The sequence below is a fragment of the Helianthus annuus genome, chromosome 13 (genome assembly GCF_002127325.2).
Source record: "Helianthus annuus cultivar XRQ/B chromosome 13, HanXRQr2.0-SUNRISE, whole genome shotgun sequence".
In the NCBI taxonomy this organism is placed as follows: domain Eukaryota; kingdom Viridiplantae; phylum Streptophyta; class Magnoliopsida; order Asterales; family Asteraceae; genus Helianthus; species Helianthus annuus.
Window position 1 is genome coordinate 50699419 of NC_035445.2, and position 20624 is coordinate 50720042.

General features: G+C 40.2%; 2 non-coding genes across 2 annotated transcripts; one reads left to right on the forward strand and one right to left on the reverse strand.

The window, feature by feature from the left end:
* The first annotated feature begins 3885 nt into the window (after window positions 1-3885).
* Window positions 3886-3992, forward strand: LOC118485997. Its single transcript, XR_004877854.1, has one exon. It is a non-coding gene; the product is annotated as a small nucleolar RNA R71 (small nucleolar RNA).
* A 12543-nt stretch (window positions 3993-16535) lies between these two features.
* Window positions 16536-16642, reverse strand: LOC118486177. Its single transcript, XR_004878032.1, has one exon. It is a non-coding gene; the product is annotated as a small nucleolar RNA R71 (small nucleolar RNA).
* Window positions 16643-20624: the final 3982 nt, after the last annotated feature.

Below are 20624 nucleotides of genomic sequence, written 5' to 3' on the forward strand. Positions count from 1 at the left end.
CTCTCTTTCTTCATTAAATGCAGTTTGTCTGCATTAGTTGACCACGCCCCCGTGTCCGCTGAGCACGACCCCGTGTGCAGAACCATCGTTGTACTATCAAGATTTGCCTGGATTTCGCGAATCTTATAGTTGACCACGGCCCTGTGTCCGCTGAGCACGACCCCATGGTGGGCGATGGAAGCTTCTACCACTTTGTATTTTCTGCTGACACTTGGGCACGCCCCCGTGCTCACTGAGCACGGGGCGTGTTCAGGCTTCTGTCTTCTTGTTTTGCTTGAGAAGATACTGTCGGGAGGTCGGGCATGCCACGTTTGTTCCTTTTCTTGTATTTATGTTAGATTTTGCTTCTTTTGTTTATTTGAGCTCATTTAATCCTGAAAATACAAAAGGAAGACAAAAGCACACTTTTTCCAACATTAGTACTAAAAAAAGGTTAGTTTTATGCCACAATTGATGAAATTTACATGTTGCATTTTGTGCACATCAAATACCCCCACACTTGAATCTTTGCTTGTCCTCAAGCAAAACTCTTTATAATGTGCCTTATTCACTCCCAAATGGAATGGGTAGAAGAGAAGGTTTTTGGGCTTGTCATAGAGTGTCGGGATTTCCAAGATTCTTTATTAAGTTTTAATTTTATTTATTTACGATCCTATTCGTCATGATTTATTAAAAACGTTTCATAAGATAAATTACTTATTAGGGCATAACATGCCATTTTAAAATTCCATTTATATACAAGTTCACATACCTCACGGTGGATCACTCAACACTCGGCCGAATGTGTATTTTTAGTGAATCACTCGAGAGCGGCATGGAACTTATTCCTACCATAAGCTTGCCAAGCAATAAATCCTCCTCCTTTTTAACTATATACCTTATAAATATCAAGAGGACTTTTTTTGGGTGAAGGGTTAGGCTTAGGCTAAAGGTGGGTGGTTGGGTTAGTGGTTAGTGAAAGGGCGAAAAGCGTAAAAAGCGTCGGTTTTTCGAAAGACTTTTTATTTTTTTTAAATTTTATTTTATTTTGATGAACCATTTCTTTCAAACAAAGTTATTTTTGATGAACTTGTTTGTTTATATGGTTTCATCATCATCATTTTTTTTAACTATAAGAAAAACCGAGCTTTGTTACTAAAAGAAAGGGTTTTAATAAAAAGGTTTAGGTGGATAAAAGGGTGATTGTTTTGGGTTAAGAAATGAAAAGGTTTAGGCTCAAAGGGGTTAACTAGGGGGATTTTGGGTAGGTGGTGAAAAAAATGAAAAATAATGGTGTAAAAAGAAAAAGGGTTAGTCCTAATGCCTCCATCATTTACTTACTCGGGTTTAAGTTGGTAAGGACTGGGAATGCATTGTCGTGACAAGTTCTAGAGTCATAAGAACCAAGCGGCTATTCACACAAGAAACGAAAAATGAGCATTTAGTGTAAAGATATGTATTTGTATGCTCAATAAAGGCTCAAAACTCACTTTTGTGGGAATGGGTTTTTATGTGATCAAGTATATATAATCAAATTTTAACTAAGCTTGTCATGCCGTTTCATAATTTTCTTATGTTGGTTCTTTTTATCACGACGCTATCGGTTGTAAATTTGTAAAAATATAACCTTTTTAGAACTTGAAATTCCCAACTTAAACTTAAACAAGTAAAAAAAAATGAAAATTTTTGAAAAAATTTGGGGCGATTAGCGGTTCCAATAGAGTTTTGTGTAAGGCTTGTTAATTAGGACTTGCAAGATTCAAAGTTTTAGCATCTCCCCCACACTTAAATTACACATTGTCCTCAATGTGTCCCAAAAATAAGTTTTTAGGTTGATTGAATGTGTAAAAAGGTGTTAAAAAGCAAAATTTTATGTTACTGGCACTCTAGACACGGCCCCGTGTTCAGGTGCCTGTGACAAAATTTAGTAAAGAGAAACAGAAGCCTGGACACGGGGGCGTGTTCAGTGAACACGGCTCGTGTCCAGTTACCTGAACTGGGCGTTTTCTGCAGATTGTGCAGCACGGGGCCGTGTCGGGCGGACACGGCCTGTGCTGAACTTGCTGTAATGAAGGATTTTTGTCGGGAAGCTCTGTTTTCGTGCATGGGGTTATGTTTCTCGTTTCCCTTGTTATCCTTCACCATCCCGAGTGTGTTTTATTCCTGAAAATGAAAATTAAACTAAAAATTAATCTAAGTTAAACTAAGGATAGTTCCGCGGAATGCCTCCGTGGTGCGCCACGTTTATAAGGGTCCTTGGCTAGACCCAAAGTTAGGTCATATGTTATCCGAGCGGGATGTTTTGCATCCCATGTTGCACCGTCGGAGAGCATCATCCAAACTCGAATCAATGACCTTCATGTAATTGGCCGGGTCATCGTCCTCTACTATCTTCCCAACTCCAAACTTTACTTCCTTTTCCCCGAACTTCAAAGTAAGTGTTCCGTCATTGATGTCTACCACTGCTTGTGCAGTGGCTAGAAATGGCCTCCCTAGTATGAGGGGGACTTCGGTGTCCTCTTCCATATCTAGTATGACAAAGTCGGTCGGGTAGACCAAATTGTCGACTTTGAACAATAGATTTTCAGCGACACCTTGTGGGTACTTGACGGATCTGTCGGCAAGTTGTATACTCATCTTGGTAGGACTTGTTTTTCCTAGGCCGAGTCGTTTGAACATTGATGCAAGCATGAGGTTAATGCTAGCCCCAAGGTCGGCTAGTGCATTACGAACGGGGGATTCCCCGATCGAGCAAGGAATCGTGAAGCTTCCAGGATCAATCTTCTTTTGTGGGAGTTTGTTGAGTACAAGGGCGGAGCACTCTTCGCCTAAGATAACTAATTGCAAAGATTCAATTTTCCTTTTATGGGTGAGGAAGTCCCTCATGAATTTTAAGTATTTAGGCATTTGAGTTAGGACTTCGATAAATGGAATATTGACATGCAATTGTTTTAGTAAATTTTCGAATTTTGCGAATTGCTCATTGGTCTTTTGGTGAATTAACCTATCGGGGTATGGAACCGAAGGAGCCTTGATAGGCTCTTGAAATGGAGGAGAAGCCTTCTCTTGTTGGGGTGATGTTGCGCTTCCCTCAGTTGGCGGTGGCGGAGCTTCTTCAGAACCCACGGTACGATTTCTTAATGTTATGAGATGGACTTGTGCTTTTGGGTTTGTTTTGATATTACTTGGTAACGCGCCTTGTGGTCTATTGGAGAAATTTTGAGCTAATTGATTTATTTGTTTTTCAATGTTTTGTATACTAGCTTGTTGATTTCTAAAATTCGATTCCAATTGTTGAAATCGATCCGAGTTTTTCTTTTCAGTATCGGAGATGAGGCGAGATACAGTATCTTCAAGCCTTTCTCGTCCACCTTGTTGTTGAGAGAAATTTTGTGACTCGTTTCTTGGTTGTTGAAAGTTTGTTCGTTGGTTTCGGTTTTGTTGGTTACTACTATTGTCGGGTTCTCTCCAACCAAGGTTAGGGTGGTTACGCCATCCTTGGTTGTAGGTACCCGTTGGAGGACCCGACGGCCTAGGTCTGTTATCAATGTAGTTTACCGACTCTTGTTGTTCATCTGTTTCTTTCATACAACTCCAACTTTCATGTGGCCCACCACACCCTTCACAAGTCATAACCGAGACCGTTTTTGTCATTTCTAACTTTTTTATTTTTGAAGAAAGGGCCTCGATTTGGGCTTGTAAAGAAGTGCTTTCATCAACCTTATGGGCGCCCAGGGCAATAGATTTATTTCCGCAGGGAGTGTGCCACTGAAAATTGTTTTGAGCAATTTCCTCAATTTGATTGTATATTTCATTACCTAAAAGACCCCGGAGCTAGAGTCAAGTGTTTGTCTTATGTGTAGCAACAACCCATTGTAGAAAGTGGATACTTGTTGCCATACCGCAAGACCGTGATGAGGACACTTTCGTAATATCTCCTTGAACCTTTCCCAAGTTTCATACAAGGATTCCCCATCCTCTTGTGAATATGTATTAATTTCAGTCATTAATTTAGCCATTTTAGCAGGAGGGAAATACTTATATAAAAACTTTTGGGCTAGTTCATCCCATGGGTTTACCGAGCCAACTGGGAGGGCATTGAGCCAAGCCTTTGCTCGGTCTTTTAGTGAAAATGGAAACATCCGAAGGCGGATGGCGTCGTTTGATGCTCCATTGATCCGGAAGGTATCACATATTTCTAAGAAATTAGTAATATGTAGATGGGGATCCTCGTCCGCAAGCCCATGGAAGGTTGCGGAGTTCTGAAGCATCTGTATCAAACGTGGCCGAAGTTCGAAGTTGTTGGCTTCGACATTCGGGGCATTGATAGCAGTGCCGAGATTACCTACGGTGGGTCGTAGGTAATCCATGAGGGTACGTTGGTCCGCCATTGGAAATGGGTCCCCTGAAACTTCTTCTTGGTTTTTAGCTTTAAGTCTTTTTCTGAGAAAGCGTTCGGGTTCTTCTAGAGGTTCTTTTATGTCTCTACTAGAACTGGAGCTCATACACTACGTAGAAAGTTCAGATGTGGTGCCTGGGTTCCAAGTCCTGCAATAAAAACAGAAAAGAATGTTGGTCAGAAAGTTCACCACGGCCCCGTGCTCAGTGAACACGGCCCGTGGTCGGAGATACAGTGATTGTTTTCCGGATCCCTGTTACTGGGAAGTTGGACATGGCCCCGTGTTGCAGCGACACGACCCCGTGCTCAGCTCTCTGTAACTCGGAAAATAAAAACTGCCAGTGACACTGCTGGGCACGGCCCGTGTCCGACCAGGCACGACCCGTGCTGACCTCTGCAGAAGCTGAAAAATTAAGAAAATCCTAAAAAAATAAAAATAAAATAAAAAAATGATTAGGCCGCTGATTCCTAACTTTCTTAAAATCCTTGTGTCCTCGGCAACGGCGCCAAAAACTTGATGCGTGTCAGTGTATATTTGTCTTAGGTGTATATTTTAAGCCCTTTTTACACTTTTTAGCCAAGTTTTAAATTTCTAAACATGATATTCACTAACACTAAACACACATATGGGCAAGTGCACCCATCGTGGACGTAGTATAGTGTTGGTAAGATACCAAGGTCGTCCAAGGACACAAGAGCTTTTAGTACCGGTTTATCCTCAACGTCTAATCAAATCAAAATGTTAGAAAAAGGTTTTTAAACTAGAAAATAAAACTAACTAAAATGCTGAAAATAAAAATAAACTAAAAATAAAAACAGATAGACAAGATAAATCACTTGTTTAAGAGATTTTCTTAGTTATTATAGTAGGCCCCTCTTTTGAAGGCGACGTTACCCTCAACCCAGTAGTTTGAGTCAGCAATGATACAATCCTAAAGGGTCGGATTATTGAAAGATGGTTAATTAAGTTATTAATGCATAATGTGATAGGCCCCTCTTTTGAAGGCGACGTTACCCTCGGCCAAGTAGTCCGAGTCAGCAGGGATATAGTCCTAAGTAGCCGGGTTAAAGTTTTAATAATAGTTTAACTTATGAGGGGGTCAAAGAGTTTGGACCCCCGCCATCCAATACCGGTGGGTATTGAAGGAAGTCCTACTAAATTTGACCCAGGTCCTTTGCAGGATCTATACACTGAACAATGGCAAGACTCTTACCAAACCGTTCCCTTAACCCCCGACCAGGTATCCAACATACCTCCATATAGACCGTGGAGATATGAATGGTGAAAATCTTTTATTTAATATAGACAGTAAAATAATGTCAAGACACCACAGACAAACGATAAGGAAGAATCACCTTCAACATAAGAAACTAGTAATTAAAGTCATTAACACAAAACCAATTAAAAAGTGCAAAAGATTAAAAATAAAAAGTATTACACTAAACACTTGTCTTCACCAAGTGATGTAAGAGACTTAGGCAAACATGGCCTTTGATTGTCAAGAACTCTTACGATCAATCTTGGATCCTGAGACGACTCACACACTCTATGATGGACAATGGATGATGGTGGTGGATGATGGTGGTGGATGATGGTGTTGTGATGGTGGTGGGTGGTGGGTGAAGTGTGAGAGAGGTGGTGTGCCAAGGGATGAGTTGCAAGAGCTCCAAGTACTCCTATTTATAGGCTGAACAGAAGCTCGGGCACGGCCCCGTGTCCGCTGGACACGGCCCCGTGTCCGCTGGACACGGCCCCGTGTCCATCCTCCTCTCTTTCTTCATTAAATGCAGTTTGTCTGCATTAGTTGACCACGCCCCCGTGTCCGCTGAGCGCGACCCCGTGTGCAGAAGCATCTTTGTACTATCAAGATTTGCCTGGATTTCGAGAATCTTATAGTTGACCACGGCCCCGTGTCCGCTGAGCACGGCCCCGTGGTGGGCGATGGAAGCTTCTACCACTTTCTCTTTTCTGCTGACACTTGGGCACGCCCTCGTGCTCACTGAGCACGGGGCGTGTTCAGGCTTCTGTCTTCTTGTTTTGCTTGGGAAGATGCTGTCAGGAGGTCGGGCATGCCACGTTTGTTCTTTTTCTTGTATTTATGTTAGATTTTGCTGCCTTTTTGCTTCTTTTGTTTATTTGAGCTCATTTAATCCTGAAAATACAAAAGGAAGACAAAAGCACACTTTTTTCCAACATTAGTACTAAAAAAGGGTTAGTTTTATGCCACAATTGATGTAATTTATATGTTGCATTTTGTGCACATCAGTCTAGCCTAGGTAGTCTTCATCGCCTTTGATTAAAGTCTTCGTCCACATTCGTGTTTAGTATTTTATTAATATTCTAGTTTAATATTTTATTTAGGATTTTTAGAAACCCCCCTCATCAAATAAACAAATTAGTTGAGTCGTGTCAGTCTTAGTCTAAATAGAGTCTTAGCGTAATCATTAGAGTCTCGTGGGTTCGATACTCGGACTTGCTTTAGCTATACTACATTGATCGGTACACTCTCCGGTTGTGTGTTTTAGTTTTAGATCGAGTCTAGATTTATAAATTTAATGCTTAGAGTGTCTAGATTAGGGTTAATTTTAGTTGTTTTATTTAAACCACTTTTAGCACATCAGACACCCATGTTCCCTTCTTATTTCATATACCTGCAAGTCTTCAAGATATCCCCATGAAAGAATGTCACCCAGAGACTTATCTGGATGATCCGTGAAGTAGTGCAGTGGACGTTTGAACTTCCTTTCCTTGGGCATCACCTTAAACCAGTTCTTTCTTCCTTCTATCAATGTCTCTTGAGGGACTGTCTCAGGAATACCCTCTGTAGCTATCTTTTCAACTACTTTCCTTCGTAATTCATCTTCATTTTGACTTTTGAACATCTCAGCAAATGTAGGAAAAGTTTCATCAACCCCAAAGTAGTGATAGGGCATATCTTCTTTAGACGTATCAGACCCCTCTTCAATTTCAACATGATTGAAGTTATCAGCTTCATTTGCAAGCTTGAATTCATATTCTTTCTCTGGTGACGATGGAATTTCATCTTCTATATCAAACTTAAGATTACCATCATCCATCCCTAATTCATCCAACATCTCCTCTCTGGATATCGGTACCTCTAACTCCCCCTCAAATGTAGAATGTAAATAAATGACTTTGGGTTGTGTGAGGAATACCTGATCAGAGTGTTGCTTTCCAGAAGAAGAAGAAGACTCCTGATGTTGATCCTCCTGTTGTTCATTGATCTCGTCATTGTGAAAATCATCCAACGATTGTTGGACTGAAGGCTTCACAATCAGCAACCCTTTTGACCCTTGATCATCATCGTCATCATTATCATTCTCTGGATCGTAGTTGTCGATGTCATCAAATATATCCTTTAACACTTCATCATCCAGCTTCTCTTCTTCCTCTTCTTCTTTCTGTTCTTCTTCTTTATAACGTAGTAACTTCATTTTAGGTTCTCTTATCTTCCGTTTATGTTGTTCAACTCTCACTAAACGGGTTATATCATGAAAACTATAAGGTAGAGAGACTGAATCACCAACAAGTACAAAGCTTGGATCTTGATCCACTTCCATGTTTTCTTCCTCTGCATTTACCTCTGCATCAACCATCTCAACATCACCTTCAGGCTGACTCTAAGAACCTCCAGCCACTTGAGTTTCAACAATCAACTCTTTCTTCTTCTGAGTTGCTGCCTCAGCCAACTCTTTCTCCCTCTGAGCCCTTCGTTCTTCGACTCTTTGAATCTCTAAGCCATTGTATACAGCTTGAACAGTGATACCAAGCTGATGTTCTATCACTGTGTATAACATGTTAAGTTGCTCGTCTTTCACAGCTTTATCTGCCCTTAGAGCTTCTATCTCTAGCTTCAACACTTTGTTTTCACTGGAAGACGCTTCATGAAGATCATCGAGCATTTGATGCAGTGTCTGGTTTGTTTCATTCATGTTCTCGTACCTTGCATTCACTTCTGAAAGCTCATTAGTGAGTTGATCAATGAGTTTAGCATTATCAGTCAGATCCTCTGTCAAAGCATCTATTCTTTCAGCATGATCATTCACAACTGATTTCATTTCTTCATTCACTTCCACAGTCTTTTCAAGCGTCTTTCTCAATTCATCACGCTCTGCTTCTGCTTTGGCCTTTTCTTTCTCCCGAAGACTTACTTTCTTTGTTAGATCCTTGATCATTGCATCATGAAACATGTCATAGTCTTCATCAGGAAGAATATCATCCTTGAATTCACCATGAATGTTATGAAAACCTTCAAATAAGCCAGGAGTAGTATCTTTCTTTGGCGGTGATTGCTTTGGATTATCTGTAATATGAATGGTTGGATTTTCTGGTGGTGGTGGTGGTGTAGATACTCTTTCACCTGTAATTACTACCTCATCTTCATCATCACCCTTCTTTTCCACCTCAGGCTTATCAACCTTTTCAACTTCGACCTCTGGAGCACTTTGAACCTGTTGAACTTCAGGAACTTCAACATTTTGATCTTTATCAGCTTGATGAACCTTTGATGTTACAACATGCTTCTCACTTTTGCCACTTTGAATCTCAGGTACTGAAGCAGATCCCTTTCTAGCTCTGACCCTCCTAGGAATAACACCTTGAGGGTTTGCTTTTCGTTTAAGAACGCCTTTCTTTTTCTCTGCTTGTGGTTTAGGAATATACATTTCATCCTCTTCATCAGAATCCTTTTTCTTCTTCTGAGGCTTCTTTTTCAAGTTAACCTTTCCAACACCAATCTTCGACTTATCAATCTCTGATTCTGTATCAATTGATTCATCATCAGCATCACTTGAATCTGTATGAGCAACTCCTTCAGCATCCTTTTCTTTAACACTTTCTGTGTCATCTTTCTTAGAAGATTCAGCGACCTTTTCAACATTTGAGCCTTGAACCTTTGCAGCTTTAGCAGCTTCAGCTTCCTCGTGCTTCTTTAAGAAACTTTCAAGTGTATCTTTCAGTAAATCAACACCTCCTTGAAGAACATCAGCTGGATCAAGCACAGTTTCATCCACAAGTGTTGGTGTAGGCTTTTTCTTAGCTGGCTCTGCAAAACAAACATTAATCATTAATTAGAAAGATATAACAAAGTATAATCTAACTTTTCTTGTGACTCCCCCTTTCAACTATACCCTTAACAATAATCTTCGGTGTAGCCTTTTTAGGATCAGCCAATGCTGGAGAAACCTTCGGTGTTCTCTTCCTCATTCCGTCCTTCACAAACCAATATCTCAACTTCTTCTCATGCATGTCTCTTAATCTATCTGCTTCATCTTCTGAATTGTTGTTCTCGTGCCTCCAAGCATCATTTTCAGGAGCTACATAATTTCGATTTTCAATCTTACAAATCATTCTCTTAGCCCTTGGCTCTGGTTCATCTTTCTTCAGACCTTTCTATTGATTCAATCTACTCAAAGTCTCACTTTTCATGTGATGTAGATCTAATTCATTTTCAGGATCCTTCGTAAGATCTTTCACTTGATCATCAATTAGCATTTGTATGAACCTTGGATACATTATGTACTTCTCACCCCTGATATTATCAACCATGTGATCAAACAACACTTGTGATATGTTGTAAGGCCTATTCAGCACCAGACATGTGATGATATATTCATGATATAATCTGATGGCTCGTCGTAAGCTCCCTTTCTGTGAGATAAGCATGAATTACACAATGAACCAAGAATTTGTATGGACGAGAGAACTTAGACTTGAGATATTTATCATTCATGTGCACAGAGAATCCCATTCTAAACCATAATCCCTTGCATAGCTTTTCAGGAACAATAGTAGGGTCATCATCACTATCTCCTATGTCAGATACTCTCCTAACATCTCCCACATTAAACTTAACTTCAATATCAACATCCTGATCATTCTCTTCCTTTTTTTGTACTGCTGAGTTTATCGTCTTTTCACTCTCTTCGTACCTTACAAACCTCCAGAACATTCTAACATGAGATTCATAAACTTTAGTTCTATCAGTTAGCGCCTTGGCAATCCTACTCTCCTTTAAAAACTTCGCCATATCTTTGAATGGTTCCATATTCGCGTAATTTTCTTCCAAAATACAGTAAATGTTGTGAGCCGGATGCCAATCAGATGCTCTTGTCCGCAGTAATGATCAAACGTTAGAGTCTGCACAAAGTTCGAGAGAAAATGTGAAAAGTGACAAAATTTCGAAAAATCTCAAAATTTTTCTAACTCTGGAATCTCTACTCTATACAGTACTGATGGATCGGATGAGAAAAATCCTCAAAGATCAGTTATTCAATACATGATGCACTTGGATCGGATGGCCTTCCGATCGGATTGTCATCCGATCGGATTGTCATCCGATCGGATTGTCATTCGTTCCAAAGTGATGAACAAATCAGCACCATTGACAAGTCAACCAAGTGAATGAGTGATATTGGATCGGATGACCCTCCGATCGGATGGTCATCCGATCGGATTTCCATTCGATCAAAGACAGGTAAGCTCAATGATAACTAGGCATGTCAGAAAGTGTTTTTGGATCGGATGGCCCTCCGATCGGATTGTCATCTGATCGGATTGTCATTCGATCAAAATGACAAACAGATGAACACATTAGACAAATAATTGAATGAGTGCTTTGGATCAGATGGCACTTCAATCGGATTGACATCCGATCGGATTGCCATTCTATCCAAACCAACTGTTAACAGATAAAGTGTGAAACAAGCACATATGTATAATAAGTCAACACTTAGAAGATTTTCAAACATAAAGAATATTTATTGGATCGGATGGCCATCCGATCGGATTGCACTTCGAACCAACTGACACGAAGAACATATTGAATATCTCATGAACATTAAAATTTTTCTAACAATTTTCCAAAATTGAACACATTTTCACGTAGAGTTTTTGCCGATTTACAAAACCCTATGTTCAGTTTTCTCTAAAGCTTAATGGTTTGCGTTTAATTTGACTATTAGTGTACTGACTGCCGACACCTATTCAACATACAATCTTCAAATCTAACATGTTTTTAAAAAATTGAGATGGTAAACCTATAGATCTAAGGCTGATCTACAAAACCCTATGTTTGGTTTGAATCAAAACAGTCTAAATATCTAAATAAGCCTAGATCTAGAATTTTCATACTAACAGCCGCCGACAACTATAAAACTATCAAAATCTTTGAATTTTAACGGTGAAAGTTAGTAATCTTACCTATCACATTGTGAAGGTTAAGTGTGCCAACAATCCAATGAATCTTGGAAAGCAAGAGTGTGAAAATCAAACAAGGACAATGAGTGTTTGGGTGTGGGTCAGAAGGCACTTCGAACGAAAAAGTTTGACTGAAACACCTTGACCTCTATTTATCGACATGACACCTCTCGGATGGCCATCCGATCGGATTGCCATCCGATCGGATTGCCATCCGATCGGATTGCCATCCGATCCAAATACCCTTTTGACTTTTTGAAGTTTTGACGTTTTGACTTTTATCAAGTTTTGTCAGTTTTAGAAATCCACCTAAGTATCTAGGTCCAAGTTAATGACCCTAGGTACTTAATTTGTCTACCAAATCCAAGTTAATGACCTTGGTTGACCGGAAATGAAACAACTGACATTTTGTTCAACAATTTTCACACATTTTTCTGAAAAATTGTGAAAGTTTCAACTTAATGAACTTGATTTGACTTTGAATTTCTCAAACTTTTCAGTATTAGCTCCCAACCCTGTTGTCCAGTTCAGAAACTTCCTGCTTTGCTCCATGACTGAGAGTCTGAAGATCAGCTTTCTACCCTGGTTTGTCGAAAAACTAAAACAGAAATGTAAAATCTTTTTGAGATTTTAAAGAAAGTTTTTATTGAAACAAACTAAAATCTTTTTGGGTTTTTGTGCTATACTGAAATGAAATGCAGTGAAGAAGTAAACTACTTACAAACATATTTTTGGTGAGCGTGTTAGAGGATCATATCAGCTGCCGACAAGTTACAAAGTACCGTTGAGCTTTAATTTCACACTAACTATTAAACAATTCACTTAGATTACCGATATACTGATCCTTTTAAATTTTCACACAAATTTCAACTTATTCAGGATACGATTTAGTGTTTTAAGAACTTAACTTATACGCGTGTCCCACCTCAGAATATACTATCGTATCCAGACTTCTATATTCCGTCTTACAGGTGAACATACAATGATGATATCTGTAGTGGGTAGTGCAAGGCCATGAGAGCTCAGGTTAGAACTTCCGTTCAGACAAAGAGATGATGGCTCGACTTTCGGTGTGTCCCTCTTGGGGATCTTTTCTTCAACAGCACATGATTAGCGTTTTGCAATGTTCATCATTTTTTATGCTGAGGGGAGGCTTTAATGATTAAAGTAGTGCAGAGTATTATACGAGGACTAGGTTATTGCTTTCGCAAAATCAGAAGTCCTGGTATAATATCCCAGATATCATCAAGCACATAGACCTAGTATGTCAGAAATAGAAAATCTTTCAAACAAGATTTCAGGGGTTACCTATATATCCGAGAGATGTTCCCCACGAAATAAGCAGGTTGTGTATTTTTATGTTTATATCCCGAAACAGTCTACTAAGTGTGTAAAAACCTATCAGCATATCATCAGCAAGACTGTTTAATGCTTTTAAACATTACATTTCTTTAGCATACTGTAACTGTCTAGCTGATGTACTATCATTTCCTCTTTTTACACAAACTCTTTTTGGTTTTTCTATTGTTTTTGGATTTTGAAAATATCTCATGTTTTTGGATTTTTGCCGCATTTTTATTGTTTTTGTATTTTCTGAAAATATATCTGTCTCCCCCTAAAGACGAAAACAACTAAAAAATCGATAAACCAAAGCAGTCTGCTTTTCAACATCGTCTGCAGTGGTTTTCTCATCAACGCCAAGAATCTCCTTCGCATCCGACAACAGCTTCATACCATTCAATTTTTCTAGATATTGAAAACGTGATTTATCAAAAGCTTTGGTATGTAAGTCTGCCTTTTGTTCGTCGGTGTGGATTTTGTCTATTCGTATCAACTTCTTCTCGAAACAATCTCGTATGAAGTGATGACGATTTTCTATGTGTTTAGTTTTAGCGTGATGTACCGGATTTTTCGTTTTGTTGATTGCAGCCTCATTATCAACAAATATAGGAGAGGTAAGAAATTGCAAACCGTAATCGCGCATCTATTGCTGAATCCACAGGATCTGCGAGCAGCAGTGTTAGGATCTGAGTTTCTTATGATTGTGTTTTTGTTTGATAATTATGAATATGAATGAGTATAAGTGCAGCGGAATTAAAATGGAAACAAACTTTCAACACACAATCAAATGGAAGAATTGCTTTCAACACACATGTTTGTCATGAAATCGAATGATTATATTTATTACAATGATTCAATTACACTTTGATGCATGCAATACAATCTCCCCCCTAAGCCTGAGCTCACAGATGGTTTGTTCGTACAGAATGACTTGGTGTTGAAAGAGCTAATAGAAGAGTACAGGGTACTGTTCTATTTATAGTACAGAACAAACCACTGAAGCATCTTGATGTGTGTAAAATGCAACATATAAAACACATCAATTAAGGCATAAAACTAACCCTTTTTAAGTACTAATGTTGGAAAAAGAGTGTTTTTGTCTTCCTTTTGTATTTTCAAGATGAAATGAGCTCAAAATCACAAAAGAAGCAAAAAGACCACTAATTCTACCATAAATACAAGAAAAGGAACAAAAGTAGACTGCCCGGACCCTCAACGGCACCTCCCAAAGCAAAAAGGAAGAAACAGAGTCTGAACACGCCCTGTGTCCAGCGAACACGGGGGCGTGCCCAGGAAGCAGCAGAAAAGACAAACCAGTAGAAGCTTCCGTTGCCCACCACGGGGCCGTGTCCAGCGAGCACGGGGGCGTGGTGAAAGTACAGCAGGTGCATTAATTGTAATTCGCAATTACAATTAATGAGGAGAGAGAGTGTCAGGCGGGCACGGGGCCGTGTCCAGCGGACACGGGGCCGTGTCCAGCCTTCTGTTCAGCCTATAAATAGAGGAGCTTGGCTTCATTCTCTCTCATCCCTTGGCACACCACCTCTCTCACACCTCATCCACCACCCACCACCACCATAACACCATCATCCACCACCATCATCCATTGTCCATCGTAGAGTGTGTGAGTCGTCTCGGGATCCAAGATTGATCGTAAGAGTTCTTGACAATCAAGGCCATGTTTGCCTAAGTCTCTTACATCACTTGGTGAAGACAAGTGTTTAGTATAATACTTTTTATTTTTAATCTTTTGCACTTTTTATTTGGTTTTGTATTAATGACTTTAATAACTAGTTACTTATGTTGAAGGTGATCTTTCCTTATCGTTTGTCCGTGGTGTCTTGGCGTTATTTTACTGTCTATATAAAATAAAAGATTTTCACCATTCATATCTCCACGGTCTATATGGAGGTATGTTGGCTACCTGGTCGGGGGTTAAGGGAACGGTTTGGTAAGGGTCTTGCCCTTGTTCAGCGTTTAGAGGTCCTACTTGGGACCTGGGTCAAATTTAGTAGGATCTCCTTCAATGCCCATAGGTATTGGATGGCGGGGATCCAAACTCTTTGACCCCCTCATGAGTTAACTACTATTAATACTATAACCCGGCTATTTAGGACTGTATCCCTGCTGACTCAGACTACTTAGCCGAGGGTAACGTCACCGCCAGAAGCGGGGCCTACCACAATTTACATTAATAACTTAATTCATTATCTTCCAATAATCCGACCCTTTAGGATTGTATCCTTGCTGACTCAAACTACTGGGTTGAGGGTAACGTCGCCTTCAAAAGAGGGGCCTACTACAATAACTAAGATAATCTCTTAAACAAGTGCAAAAGTGCGAAAATAATCAAAGGTTATACTAATACACGTGTCGGATCCAAGTGATTCATCTTGTCTATCTGTTTTTATTTTATTTTTATTTTTCCGCATTTAGTTAGTTTTTATTTTTCTTAGTTTAAAATCATTTTTCTAACTTTTTGATTTGATTAGACGTTGAGGATAAACCGGTATTAAAAGCTCTTGTGTCCTTGGACGACCTCGGTATCTTACCAACACTATACTACGTCCACGATGGGTGCACTTGCCCATATGTGTGTTTAGTGTTAGTAAATATCGTGTTTTATAAATTTAAAACTTGGCTAAAAGTGTAAAAAGGGCTTAAATATATATCTAAAAACATATATACACTCACGCACATCAAGTTTTTGGCGCCGTTGCCGGGGACACAAGGATTTTAAGAAAGTTAGGAATCAACGGCCTAATCATATTTTTATTTTTCTTTAATTTTTTAGGATTTTTTCTTAGATTTTCAGCTTCTGCAGAGCTCAGCACGGGGCCGTGCCTGGTCGGACACGGGCCGTGCTCAGCAAAGTTACTGGCAGTTTTTGTTTTTCAAGTTACAGAAGGCTGACCACGGGGCCGTGCCGGTGCAACACGGGGCCGTGTCCAACTTCCAGTAACTGGGATCTGAAAAACAAATCACTGTATTTCCGACCACGGGGCCGTGTTCGCTCAACACGGGGCCGTGGTGAACCTTCTGACCGACATTTTTTTTTTGTTTTTATTGCAGGACTTGGAACCCGACACGATCCTCACGTAGTGTATGAGCTCCAGTTCCAATAAAGACATAAAAGAACCGCTAGAAGAACCCGAACGCTTTCTCAGAAAAAGGTTAAAAGCCAAAAACCAAGAGAAGGTTTCGGGTGATCCACCCCCAATGGCGGACCAACGTACCCTTATGGATTATCTACGGCCCACCGTAGGTAATCTAGGCGCCGCTATCAATGCTCCGAATGTCGAAGCCAATAACTTCGAACTTCGACCGCATTTGATACAAATGCTCCAAAACTCCGCAACCTTCCACGGGCTTGCGGACGAGGATCCTCATCTACATATAACTAATTTCTTAGAAATATGTGATACCTTTCGGATCAATGGAGCATCAAACGACGCCATACGCCTCCGTATGTTTCCGTTCTCACTAAAAGACCGAGCGAAAGCTTGGCTCAACACCCTCCCAGCTGGTTTGGTAAACACCTGGGATGAACTAGCCCAAAAGTTTCTATATAAGTATTTCCCTCCTTCTAAAACTGCTAAATTAATGGCTGAAATTAACACATACTCACAAGAGGACGGGGAATCTTTATATGAAACATGGGAAAGGTTTAAGGAGCTATTACGCAAGTGTCCCCATCATGGCCTCGCAATATGGCAACAAGTATCCACTTTCTGCAATGGATTGTTGCCACACACTAGGCAGACACTTGATTCTAGCTCCGGGGGACTTTTAGGTAATCGACGCCCACACGAAATATATAATCAGATTGAGGAAATTGCTCAAACCAATTTTCAATGGCACACTCCCCGGGGAAATAAGTCTATCGCCCCGGGCGCCCATAAGGTCGACGAAAGCACCTCTTTACAAGCCCAAATCGAGGCCCTTTCTTCAAAAATAAAAAAATTAGAAATGACAAAAACAGTCTCGGTTATGGCTTGTGAAGGGTGTGGTGGGTCACATGAAAGTTGGAGTTGCATGAAAGAAACGGACGATCAACAAGAAATGGTAAACTACATTGATAATAGACCTAGGCCGTCGGGTCCTCCAACGGGAGCTTACAACCAAGGATGGCGAAACCACCCAAACCTTGGTTGGAGGGAAACCGGCAATAGTAGTAACCAACAAACCCAACGAACAAACTTTCAGCAATCAAGAAATGAGTCACAAAATTTCACTCAACAACAAGGTGGACGAGAAAGGCTCGAAGATACTAGATCTCGCCTCGTCTCCGACACTGATAAGAAAAACTCGGAAAGATTTCTACAATTAGAATCTAATTTTAGGAATCAACAAGCTAGCATTCAAAACATAGAAAAACAAATAAATCAACTAGCACAAAATTTTTCCGAGAGACCACAAGGCGCATTACCTAGCAATACCGAAACAAACCCAAAGGCGCAAGTTCACCTCGTCACACTACGAAACCGCACCGTAGGGCCTGCAGAAGTACCTCCACCAACAGAAGAAACAATGCCAACACATCTGCAGGAAAAGAACTCTCCACCAGAGCCTACCAAGGCTCCTCGAGTTCCGTACCCCGGTAGGTTAATTCGTCAAAAGACCAATGAGCAATTCGCAAAATTCGAAAGTCTGTTAAAACAATTGCATGTCAATATTCCTTTTATCGAAGTCCTAACCCAAATGCCCAAATACTCTAAATTTATGAGGGACTTCCTTACACATAAAAAGAAAATTGAAAATTTGCAACTAGTTAATTTAGGCGAAGAATGCTCTGCCCTCGTACTCAATAAACTACCCCAAAAGAAAATCGATCCCGGAAGTTTCACGATTCCATGTTCAATAGGGGAATCACCCGTTCGCAATGCCTTGGCCGACTTAGGGGCTAGCATTAACCTCATGCCCTCATCGATGTTCAAAAGGCTTGGCTTGGGAACCACGAGCCCTACAAAAATAAGCATACAACTCGCTGATCGATCAGTCAAGTTCCCACAAGGTGTCATCGAGAATGTCTTGGTAAGGGTAAGCAAATTCGTTTATCCCGTTGACTTTGTCATACTTGACATGGAGGAAGACACCGAGGTCCCCCTTATCCTAGGGAGACCCTTCCTTGCCACAGCACAAGCAGTGGTAGACATGAATGAAGGGACACTGACTTTAAGGTATGGGGACGATGAGGTGAAGTTCGGAGTTGGGAAGAAAATAGAGGACGACGACCCAGTCAATTACATGAAGGTTATTGATTCAAGCTTGGATGCCGCTCTCTGACGGTGTAACTTGGGAAGCAAGGCACTCCACCCAGAAGATATATAACCAGGAATCGGGTCTAGCCAAGGACCCTTATAAACGTGGCGCACCACGGAGGCATTCCGCGGATCTATCCTTAGTTTAGTTTAGTTTAATCTTTTAGTTTTTGCAGAATAAAACACACTCATGGTGGTAATGGATGAAAAAGGGAACAAGAAAAATGGAACCATGCACGAAGAACAGAGCAACCCGACAAAAATCTCCATTACAGAAGGCTCAACACGGGCCGTGCCCAACCAACACGGCCCCGTGCTGAGCCCCTGCAGAAAATCACCCAGTTCAGGTAACTGGACACGGGCCGTGTTCAGCGGACACGCCCCCGTGTCCAGGCTTCTGTTTCAATTCTGTAATTTTTGTTACTGGCACTTGACCACGGGGCCGTGCCCGGTGAACACGGGGCCGTGTCCAGTATGCCAGTAACATAAATCTTTGCTTTTTAACCCACTTTTACACATTCTAATCAACCAAAAACATTATTTTTGGACACATTGAGGACAATGTGTAATTTAAGTGTGGAGGGGATGCTAAAACCTTGAAATTTTGCAAAATCCTAAACACAAGCCTTACACAAAACTCTATTGGAACCGCTAAACACCCCAAATTTTTTCAAAAACTTTTTCATTTTTTTTATTTACTTGTCTTAGTTTAAGTTGGGAAGAACAAGTTCTAAAAAGGTTATATTTTTACAAGTTTACAACCGATAGCGTCGTGATAAAAAAGGAACCAACATAAGAAAATTATGAAACGGCATAACAAGTCTAGTTTAAAAGTCGATTATATATGCTTGGTCACATTAAAAACCCATTCCCACAAAAGTGAGTTTTGAGCCTTTATTGAGCATAAAAATACACATATTTAGATCAAATGCTCATTTTTCGTTTCTTGTGTGAATAGCCGCTCGGTCCTTACGAATCTAGAACTTGCCACGACGATACATTCCCGGTCCTTACCAACTTAAACCCAAGTAAGTAAATGATGGAGGCATTAGGACTAACCATTTTTCTTTCAAAACCATTATTTTTCATTTTTTTTACCTACCCAAAATCCCCCTAGATAGCCCCTTTGAGTCTAAACCTTTCATTTCATTACCCCAAAACCCTTTTTACCCACCAAAAACCTTTTTATTTATTTTTTTTTAGTAACAAGTTCGCTTTTTTCGTAAACTCACCTTTTTATGTGACGATTAAAAAAAAATATATGATGAAGTCAAAAACAAACAAAAGCTATAAAAGCTTGTTTGGAGAAATACTTCAAAATAAAAAGTCACAAAAAAAGGGTACTTCACGAAAACCGACGCTTGTTACGATTTTCGCCCTTTTTACTAACCACTAACCAACCACCCACCTTTAAACCCAAGCCTTCACCCAAAAAGTCCTCTTGATATTTACAAAGGTAAAAAGTTAAAAAGGAGGAGGATTGATTGCTTGGCAAGCCTATGGAAGACATAAGTTCCGTGCCGCTCTCGAGTGATTCACTAAAATATACACCTTCGGCCGAGTGTTGAGTGATCTCCCGTGAGGTATGTGAACTTGTATATAAATGGAATTTTAATAAGGCATGCTATGCCCAAATAAGTAATTCATCTTATGAAAAGTTCAAAAATAAATCATAACGAATAGGATTGTAAATAAATAAAAATAAAACCTATAAAAACCTTGGATTCCCGACACTCTAGGACAAGCTAAAAAAAAAAAAAAAAAAAAAAAAAAAAAAAAAAAAAAAAAAAAAAAACTTCTCTTCTACCTATTCCATTTGAGAGTGTAAGCCACATTTAAAGAGTTTTGCTTGAGGACAAGCAAAAGTTCAAGTGTGGGGGTATTTGATGTGTGTAAAATGCAACATATAAAACACATCAATTAAGGCATAAAACTAACCCTTTTTAAGTACTAATGTTGGAAAAAGAGTGTTTTTGTCTTCCTTTTGTATTTTCAGGATGAAATGAGCTCAAAATCACAAAAGAAGCAAAAAGACCACTAATTCTACCATAAATACAAGAAAAGGAACAAAAGTAGACTGCCCGGACCCTCAACGGCACCTCCCAAAGCAAAAAGGAAGAAACAGAGTCTGAACACGCCCCGTGTCCAGCGAACACGGGGGCGTGCCCAGGAAGCAGCAGAAAAGACAAACCAGTAGAAGCTTCCGTTGCCCACCACGGGGCCGTGTCCAGCGAGCACGGGGGCGTGGTGAAAGTACAGCAGGCGCATTAATTGTAATTCGCAATTACAATTAATGAGGAGAGAGAGTGTCAGGCGGGCACGGGGCCGTGTCCAGCGGACACGGGGCCGTGTCCAGCCTTCTGTTCAGCCTATAAATAGAGGAGCTTGGCTTCATTCTCTCTCATCCCTTGGCACACCACCTCTC